The following is a 10835-nucleotide window of genomic DNA, read 5'->3' as shown; positions in this document are numbered from 1 at the left end:
GAGCCCTTTGTCCGTCACGTGTCATCCAAAACTCCCCTGACAACTCTCAAGCAAATTTCATTACCTCATTCTCTTATGAAAGTATGAGTTCAAAATCTAACTTCATGGATTCAGTCCAACATCCAGAGATGCTGATTCAGGGTTTCTAGAGCATCTGCTTTCCTATTACTTTTGAAAAGCTTCAAGGAATCCAGAATATGTCACCTCAAAATATGCCTAAAGAGTATAAAATTGTTTTGAGCGAAGACAATTAAGAAGTAGCAAATGCAAAAAAACAAACACACAAAAAAACCCTCTTCTGCCTCTTGGCAGGAAATAAATTTTCCTTTTACTGGACACAGACTAATAACAACTCCGAGATGGCACCAGAGAAATCTGCAAATAAACCTTGTTAAACTAACCCTTATTGCTAGGTAAGTAAGGTAAATATTACCTAGCTATGGTCGGACTACCTCTTGTCCAAACCCCTTTGTCTTGTCAATTCTTCACAAATTTATTGTTTCTTTGCATAAAAGGTGTAAGAGCTTACTGCTCTAGGCACTTCAAGAGGTCTTCATTCTTTTATGAAGGCTCCCACGTACATGTAAAAATTCAACAAGATTTGTACAATTTTCTCCTATTAATCTGTCGTTGTTATAATTTTCAGACCCAGACAGAGACTATAAGATGGTGGAGGAAATCTTTTTCCTCTCCTACAACGTCCGTAGGTTTTTTCTATTTGTACTCCTATTTGGGAACATTATTCCATTTCTGCTTGCAAAAAGACATTTAAGTACATACCATAAAGGCACAGCCAAATGAAAACATGAAGCCACTGAAACACTGTAAGAAATGTTAATATTTTAGCATTTTCTAGCAATTACTAGAGGGATATCACTTATTCTTACAACGTGAACTTGGCTGTTAAAAATTCCATAGGGTGACTGTATTAGCTTTTTCACAGAAGTAGGTGGGGCAACCGTGGAAGAAACAAACTTTAAGCTCAAAGAAAAACTTGCTATCATCAATCCTGATAAAGCCATTCCAAAATTAGGTCCTAGTGTGACCTCACCAGTGTGGCAGCCATATTACATGGCATTCATTTCACAGAAGGCTGTACACAGGATCACTGGGTGAAGGGTGTGGTGTAATACTGCCAGTGACAACGGTGGCCCTTAGCTGGTAATAACACCAGGTAGTGCTTACATATAATTTTGTACATAGCCAGAGAAACATCAATGTGAGGTATAGGAGTTGGATTTTTTTAACTTTGCGAGCTACCTTTCTTTTTAAAAATGACTTTTGTGGACATTCTCATATCTAAGTAGTACATGACCCAGGTCCTATTTCATATTCTACACATTTCACCTACAATAATGCAGCAAAAGTTTAAAGAGTAAAATATATTTAGATTCCTCTCTTCATGCCATCTTACAAATTCTTTGATTCAGGCATCAGTTATCAAGGCCTTAGTATCTCCCATCTGGCAAAGGCCCCATATAATTTGAATTCAGTGACATATTACAAAATATGGCAAATGGTCCTTTATTCCCAGGGTATTCCATGTTTTGTGGAAACTTACAAGATTCACTAGGAAAAAATTAAGGAATAATTAAAGTACATATTAATTTTTAGCCATCTCATTATGAAATAATTGTCATAAATTCTGAATTATGAGCAATAAATATAAACATTCCAGAAAAAATTGAACCTGACATTCTGGCCCTTAAGTCCTCAGTCAAGCTCAGTTTGCAGTATATATTTGATTTGGGGTATGGATCCTGGTTTTTGTATATATTTACTGTCACGATCAGTGCATGTTTCCATGGAAGTCAGAGCTCTGACAATGTCATCGTCACAGAAGTGTTTATGATTTTTGGTAGGTTTTCCCAACATGTAGCACAGTCCAGGTAAATACATGTGTGTCTCTGGGTGCAGACATAAGCATAACAATTATTATAGAGTTCCCTATCCTGACAGCCAAACTTCGTCCTCCTGCTTGAACCCCCTCAGTTGGTCATGCTCATGGCAAGTGATCTTGCAACAAAGTCAGCATTTGGCAAGCTGGAAAGGACAGCCAGGGCAAATTATCCACATGGTCAAGATTCTATCTATATCCCTAACAGCATCACAGTATTCATACTTGAAATCAACACTTGAGAAACTACATATTTTGACACTATAGTGATACTTAATGTATATCAATATAAAAACAGTTTTGGAATGCTGTTTGCCCACAGTGGTGACAAACTTCCTACTTTCCATTATTGTTCAACAGCACCACGATAGTTTACTGAAATGGTCACTTTAAAATCCTTTAAATGAAATTTCTTTGGTGCAGAAAACGTCAAGGCTTCAGGAAGCCACAGAGACTATTGTTCTGGCTTAGCAACTATTTCTCTGCTCTTAAGGACACACGAAACACTGCCGCAAAACAGTTTTATTTCCTTTAAGTAAACATTTGAATGGTATTTGAATAGTTATACTACTTGGGAATAAATTACAGATAATAAAGATCTCAGGGTCCCGTGCTACAGTAAAAACAAAAACAAAAACAAACCAAAAGCCACTTAAACACTTAAGAGACCAAACTCAAGTTCAATATTGTTCTGTAACTTTTTTCAAATGTGATCTGGGAACTCTACCTTCCCAAATTCTCCATGCTTTTTCTATAACAGACTACAGGTTTGTGTCAATTGGCACCAAAATTATTTGGACTGTTTCCTTTTGAATTCTCACCACCAGCTAAGATATGGCTGCAGTGTTGTACCCAGGGCTTGGCTAAATTATTTTATCCCGTTCGTGTTGAGCATCTGGAGTTCAGGACTATCATTATACCCCAGAGGAATTCATGGATTCTTACAACTCTTGCATCCTCTGAGGAATACAGGGTGCACACCATTGGCTCAGATGATGAGTGATCGATGTAAACCAAAATGTCAGACTCCCATGAAACACAATTCTTAACCAGGGTAAAATTTACTAACAATAGCAGAGGATACAGGACAGGAGCAACAACAGGTTTAATATCTACGAGGCCCTGATTCAGTCAGACACAGCTTCCCGGGTTCCCCTTTCTACAATGGAAAGCTTTTTTTTTTCTTTTTGGAGTGTGGGGCACTAACTTGTGTGGTACAAGTCAGGATGAGAAGACTTGGGAGTTTCTCATTTTATGTGTGTCCCCAGCACTGTAGCCCTGACCTGGGTTTAGGAGTAACCTTTATTCCTTAGTACAACTGCAGTCTGTATGTTGTAGGTTTACTACGCTCTAAACAGACCCAATCCTGCTATAAACATTGCTAGATCAGTAATCAGTATATAGCCACCCTGTAACACCCTCCTGTATCTCCTAGTCAGGACATTTCAGCAGTTACTGTTTTCCAGAGTTCTGCTCTGGCCAGGCTCACTTAGAGGAGGAACAGGTTACAGATCTCTGTCAACACTTTCCTTTGCAGGTGACTTCTGATCTGACCCTAGTGTGTAGTATAGATGAGAGCTTTCTTCTATCTTTTTAGTATTGTAGCATATTTCAAACCTGATTTGCAAACTCTGGGAACCACTGCGTATGGAAGTGGAATGTAGTTTTCTGGGAAGGTGGGCTCTGTGTAAATGTAGAAATGAGAAGATGAATGTCTCCTGATTCAGAGGGATCAGAGGATGGCATCCCAGAGATAGCTGTAGGGACTGGACACTCTTGCTCCTTTTTAAAAAATCAATTCTATTGATTTACATTGTTTGGTGGATTTATTTTAACCATTCTGAACTGAATAAAATCTACTGCAAGTCCTCCTAATTAGGCAACCATTTCTGAGGACAGTTTTAACCTCTTTTGAGTGTGAAGCTGATCAGTTTTTGTCCTTGTGGCTGTAGTCTCAATGAAGCATCCTGGACATTTCTCATGATCAATGAGATGTCATTGTCACTTGTCAAAGCCTTTCCCAGGAGCCCACTCCTGATTCTGTGTTAGCGGGACAGAAATAATGCTCACTGAGTATTTTTATGGCCCTATTTCAGGTATTTGAAAATTGTTTGCTAAGTAGTCTTGCAAGATTCTCTTTGGAAAGTTGCTTTATTCATTTATCTACAGGACTGAGAACTCTGTTGTTTTTTTTTAAATGTATTTAAAAGAACGTCTTGGCCAACAAGATGTCATTTTTAGCGTGAAAGCCACCTCTCTGTGGATTCACTCCCCTCTAGGAAAAAGCTTCCCATACTTCCCAAAGAATATTTCTCCTCATGTCCACCACAACATGTTACATTTTGGCATGAATTTGAACTGAAGTAACACATATATTATATTTTTATTAATATATTATATATCAATATGTTCTTACACACACACACATATACTCATGCTCTAAGCATGGACTCCACACGAAATCGCTTGTAGATCAATCTCTTAACTCTTTTCAGAAGATGAATAGTAGAAGAAAATATGTTTCCTTTAGCTCATACTACTTAGAAGGTACAGGCTTATAAATGATGCAATTCCAATGTTTTCTGAAATAAGTACAAATATACACAAGCAAATATCGTACTATAGTTTATTCCTGCAAGTCACATTGTAAAGAAAAACAGCCTACCTGTAGATGGTGGGAGTATCTGCTATGACAGAATCTTGCTCTACTCAAGAGCTCCGTGGAACAAATTATATGCCTTTTTCTGTTATAATAGCTACACATAAGTTAAAAAATTTGGAAGGGCCATTCTTTCAGGCCCTGGATTAAAATTTGGATCACAGAGAGTGGGCTGTGTTTGTAGATAGACTAATGCTAGAACACTCTCATTTAGTAACTGTGTAGAGAGATTTTGTATTAAACAGTAGTAAAATCTGGCCTTAGGAGAGGAAGATGAAAAAAATGAATAATATCTCCTGTTTTTATTTATTTATTTTTTCCAGCTTTATTGAGATACAATTGACATATGACATTATGGCGCACAGTGTACAGGCATGTAGTGTGATTTGGTATATGTATACATTGAGAAATTATTACCACCATAGTGTTACTAACACCTCTATCACATCATATAGTTACCACTTCTTTTTTTGTGATGAGAACATTTAAGATCTACTCCCTTAGGAATTTTCAAGTATATAATATGGTAGCATTAGATATAGTCACCATGCTGCACATTAGATCCCCAGAATTTGTTCATCTTATAACTGGAAATTTGTACGTTTTGACTAATATCTCCCCATTTCTCCATCCCCAACTCCTGATAAACATCATTCCACTCTCTTTTTCTATGAGTTTGGTTTTTATAGATTTCATATGTATGTAATATTGTACAGTATTTGTCTTTCACTGTCTGACTTATTCACTAAAAATAATGCCTCAGCATCCATCCATGTGTCACAAATGGCAAGATTTCCTTCTTTCTCATGACTGAATAATATTCCATTGTACATATATTTGTATACAGCATCCTCTTTATCCATTTGTCTGTTGATGGATACTCGTATTGTTTCCACATCTTGGCTATTGTGAATAACACTGCAGTAAACCTGGAAGTGCACATATCCCTTTAGTATCTTGTTTTCATTTCCTTTAGATATATACACAGAAGTAGAATTGCTGGACCATGTGGTAGTTCGATTTTTAATTTTTTGAGGCACATCCATACTGTTTTCCATAGTGGCTATAGCAATTTACAATCCCACCAACAGTGTACAAGGGTTCCCTTATCTCCACATCCTTATCGATGCTTGTAATCTTTTGTATTCCTGATGATAGCCATTTTTCACCCTTGAGCATAGTTTTAGCTGTGGGTTTGTCATATATAGTCCTTATGATATTAATGTATGTTTCTTCTATACCCAATTTGTTGAGGTTCTTAATCTTGAAAGGATGTTGTATTTTGTCAAATAATTTTTTGCCTCTATTGAGATGATCATATGATTTTTATCTTTCATTCTATTAATATAGTGTATCACATTTATTGATTCGCATATGTTGAGTCATTCTGCATCCCAGGGATAAATTCCACTTGGTCATGGTGTATAATCCCTTTAACGTGTTTTAAAGATTTTATTTATTTTTTCCCCCAAAGCCCCAGCAGATAGTTGTATGTCATAGCTGCACATCCTTCTAGTTGCTGTATGTGGGACGCAGCCTCAGCATGGCCGGACCTTTAACGTGTTTTAAAATTCAAGTTGCTAATATTTTGTTGAGAATTTTTGCATCTATATTCATTAGGGATACTGTCGATAGTTTTCTTTTTTTATAGTGTTCTTATCTGGCTTTGGTATCAGGGAAGTGCAGGCCTCATAAAATGAATTTGCAAGTGTTCCTTCCTCTTCAGATTCTTGGAAGAGTTTGGGAAGGATTGGCATTAATTCTTTTCAAAATGTTTTTAGAAGTCATCGGTGAAGCCATCTGGTCCTGGGCTTTTCTCTCTTGGGAGGTTTTTGATTACTGCTTCAATCTCCTTACTCGTTATTGGTCTATTCAGATTTCTCTTTCTTCCTGATTCTGCCTTAGTAGATTGTATGCTTCTAGGAATTTATCCGTTTCCTCCAGGTTATACAATTTGTTGCCATATAATTGTTCATAGTAGTCTCTTATCATCCTATGTATTTCTGAAGTATCATGTATAATGTTTTTTCTTTCATTTCTGATTTTATTCATTTGAATCTTCTCTTTTTCTTAGTGAGTCTAGCTAAAAATTTGTCAGTCTTGATTATCTTTTTAAAAAACCAGCTCTGAGTTTCTTTGATTTTTTCTATAGTTTTTTGCTTTCTATTTCATTTATTTCCACTGTGATCTTCATTTTTCCCTCTTTATGCCAAGATTGGGCTTAATTTGTTCTTCTTTTCTAGTTTCTTGATATGTGAAGTTAGATTGTTTATTTGAAATCTTTCTATTGTCTTAATATATGATTTTTATCACTACAAATTTCCCTCTCAGAACTGCTTTTCCAGAATCTCACAGGTTTTGGTTTGTTTCCATTTTCATTTATTTTAAGATATTTTTGATTTCTCTTTTAAATTTCTTTGACCCATTGGTTATTTTGGAGTGTTTTGTTTAACTTAAATTTATTTGTAGATTATCCAGCTTTTCTTTTGTTGTTGATTTCTAGTCTCATATCACCGCAGTCGGAAAAAATATACTCAGTATGACTTCAATCTTTTAAAATTTAATAAGACTTGTTTTGTGTCCTGTTAAATGGTCTATCCTGGAGAATGTTTCGTATGGACTTGAGAATAATATGTATTTTGTTTCTTTGAATGGAATGTTCTATAAATGCTTGTTAGGTCCTTCTGCTCTAATGTGTGGCTCAAGCCCACTGTCTCTTTGTTGATTTTCTGTCTGGATGATCTATTTGTTACTAAAAGTGGGATATAGAAGTCCCCTACTATTGTACTGCTAGCTGTTTTTCCATTCACTTTGTTAGTATATGCTTAGTATATTTAAGTGCTCCAAAGTTGGATACATATACACTTACAATTGTTATATTTTCTTGATGAAGTGACCACTTTACCATTATACAATGACCTTCTTTGTCTCTTGTTACCATTTTTGGTGTAAAGTCTATTTTGTCTGATATATCTATATCTATCTCCACTTTTGGTTTCCACTTGCATGGAATATGTTTTTCCATCCCTTCACTTTCAGTCTGTTTGTGTCTTTACATCTGAAGTAAGTCTCTTGTAAGCTGGATATAGTTGGATTATTTTTTAAAATCTATCCAGCCACTCTGTACCTTTTGAATGGTGAATTCAATGTATTTACATTTAGAGCTATTGTTGACATGATAGGACTTACGAGTGCCTCCTTATCAATTGTTTTCTATTTTCATTGTTCCTCCCTACCTTTGTAAATTGTTCATTTTCTGTGGTGGTGCTCTGTTTCGCCTGTTGTTATCTTTAGTGTATCTGCTCTAGGTTTTTGCTCTGTGGTTAGCAAGAGGCTAACATAAGACACCTGATAGATAAAATAGTCCACACTTAATATGATTGTTTAGTATCATATTATTCTGTTAATTTATGGCTTATTTAAACTTTATTTTTATTATTTTATTTTTTGCTGAGGAAGGTTCACCCTGAGCTAACGTCTGTGGCCAATCGTCCTCTTTTTGCTTCAGGAAGATTTGCCCTGAGCTAACATCTGTGCCAACCTTCCTCTATTTTGCCTGTGGGTTGCTGCTACAACATGGCTACTGACGAGTGGTGTAGTTCCGCGCCTGGGAACCAAACCCAGGCCGCCAAAGCAGAGCATGCCAAACTTAACCAACGGGCCATGAGGCCGGCCCCTGTTTACACTTTTTAAAAGTAAATGATGTTGAAGTACAACATACATACAAAAATGCAAGTACCTTAAGTGAAAAGTGTGATGAATTTTTGCAAATTGTATACCTTATATAACCAACATCAAGATCAAGAATCAGAACATGACCAGAACCCCTCATTTTTCCTTCCAATCACTACTCCCCAGAGGAACCACTATTATAACTTCCAATAAATACAGATTCGTTTTTCATGGGTTTGAATTTTATGTAAATAGAATCATAGAGCGTGAATTGTTTTGTATCTGGCCTCTTTCAATCAACATTGTGTTTGTGAGAATCATTAGTGTTGTTGTATGTACTTATAATTTTTCTATGCTTATTATTGCAGAGTATTCTAGTACATGATATACTGCAGTTTATTTTTAGCTTATCTTATTTAACTTATATTCTCCCCACTAGAAGGTTTAGCTCCATGGTGACAGGGGGCTCGGTTTGGATCACTGGTGACTCCCCTGCTGAATCCTCTGATTTACACTCTGAGGAAGAGGGAAGTCAAAGGGGCACTAAGGAGGCTAGTGAGGAGAACCACAGACTCTAAAAAGAGATAATGCAGGGCTTGCAAGCTCAAGCACTTGAGCACTGGAAGACTCCTGAGTGTAGAAGAGCGCAATGCTTTTGTTCACATCCTGTGAATAACCGGAGGGAGGCTGCAGGTACATGGAGATGAGTGTACCAAAGAAAATGATCACTACCATTAGGTGAGAACCACAGGTTCCAAAAGCCTTCTGCCTCCCCTGGGCTGACTTTATCTTCAGGACTGCGAGGGTAATGTGACCATAGGTTACTAAGATGAGTGACAGGGGCACCACCAAGAAGAAGACACCGACAGCAAAGACTTCAGCCTGGTTGATGGAGGTGTTGGTGCAGGCCAGTTTCAGCATCACTGGAACTTCACAGAACAAATGATCCACTTGGTTTTTACCGCAGTAGGGAAGAGTCATGGTCAATGCTGTCTGTACTACAGAATTGCCCAACCCTGTAAGCCAAGCAGTTACAATAAGCTGCAAGCAAAGCTTGGGATGCATGATCACCATGTAGTGGAGTGGGCGGCACACAGCTGCATAGCGGTCATAGGCCATGACAGACAGGAGGACACACTCCGCTCCACCAAGTCCCAAGGCAATGAAGAGCTGGGTCACACAGCCACCACAGGTGATGGTCTTGTCCTTTCACTTAAAGTTGGCTAATGTCTGAGGGACAGTGCAAGTAGTTAAACAAAGATCTATAGAAGAGAGGTTGGAGAGGAAAAAATACATAGGGCTATGTAGGCGAGGATCCATAATTGATAAAAGTATAATTATACCATTGCCTAGACAGCTCAAAAAGTAGATCATCATGTTCACTATGAAGAGAGCATTTTCTAGCTGAGGCCTGTTGGAGAAGCCCAGGAGGATGAATCCAGAGAATGTGCTGTCATTAGCTCTTTCCATTGTACTCTACCTGTTGGAATTAAGAGGACTCTATACTTTTATTTTGCATGTTTAATCCAGATCTTTCTTCCTAGAGTGAGCCAATAGAGTTTGGCTGGGAGCTTGAAGCGTTTTCACAGTCACTTCCTCTTTGACAGGAAAGGAGGAGATAAGCAGTTACTATACATGAGTATCTTCTATGTTTCAGGCACTGGCCTAAACTTTCTATGTATTTTCTCACAACAACTCTATGAACTTGGCATTATCATCATCTCTGCTGAATAGATGAGGGAACTGAGGGTTGAAGAGGTTCGGTGATTTTCTTCATCTAATAAATGGCAGAAGCAGGACTGAAACTGACTCCATGTCATGAGAGCTTAACTGCTAGGGACACTGCCTTTTTATGATTGCACGAACTCTAAAGATTAACTTTCTCCAAAAATTAAATCTAATTGTCCTGAATAAGTTGCATCTTTGTACTCACCCAATCCCTCTATCTTTGTTTTCCATGAAGGAGTGAAATATTTCAGACTGGCTTTCTTCTGTTTTGTGTAGAGAAAAAATATATTTTCTGAAGATACGTAAATAATAAAATTTACCATTACAATTTTATTCAAAGGGAACAATGCATTTTAATGCATACACCAACGGAACTTTTGGGTATGGAGCCTGAAATCATGTTTAAAGATTGGAAATGATTTAAGAATTCATTGTATCCAAACCTCATGTTTCGGTGCACTATGTCTGAGTAATCATCGACACCACTTTCAGCCAAAACTCAGGAAACTACCAACACAATGTTTCTCCTTCCTTTTTTTTCACTTTGTAATTCTCTTTTTAAATTCTTCAATGTAATAGAGTAATTTATTTTTTTCCACTTCTCACTCTGCTCTTCCTATATATACCAACCTCACATGAATCGATCTGTTTTCTATTAAAATCACTGGAATGTTCTTAGAATAAACGCGTCTCTCTGTCTCTCTGTCTCTCTGTCTCTCTCTCTCTCTCTCTCTCACACACACACACACACACACACACACACACTATGAGGCAAGTTTAATTGTAAATAATACCTAAACAAGAGTAATATCTCATAATATCAGCATAGCCTGGAAAAGAGTCTGGCATATGGTAGATTCACAAAAAATATCTGTTGAA

The 10835-nt window shown here is 37.2% G+C and overlaps 1 pseudogene; it reads right to left on the bottom strand.

The window, feature by feature from the left end:
* Positions 1-8699: 8699 nt before the first annotated feature.
* LOC101392228 (olfactory receptor 2G6-like) lies at positions 8700-9724 on the bottom strand (annotated as a pseudogene).
* Between the last annotated feature and the right edge of the window lie 1111 nt (positions 9725-10835).

This window comes from Ceratotherium simum, chromosome 13, assembly GCF_057802395.1.
Source record: "Ceratotherium simum simum isolate JZ-2026a chromosome 13, ASM5780239v1, whole genome shotgun sequence".
Lineage (NCBI taxonomy): Eukaryota > Metazoa > Chordata > Mammalia > Perissodactyla > Rhinocerotidae > Ceratotherium > Ceratotherium simum.
This window is presented reverse-complemented; position numbering and strand designations above follow the sequence as displayed.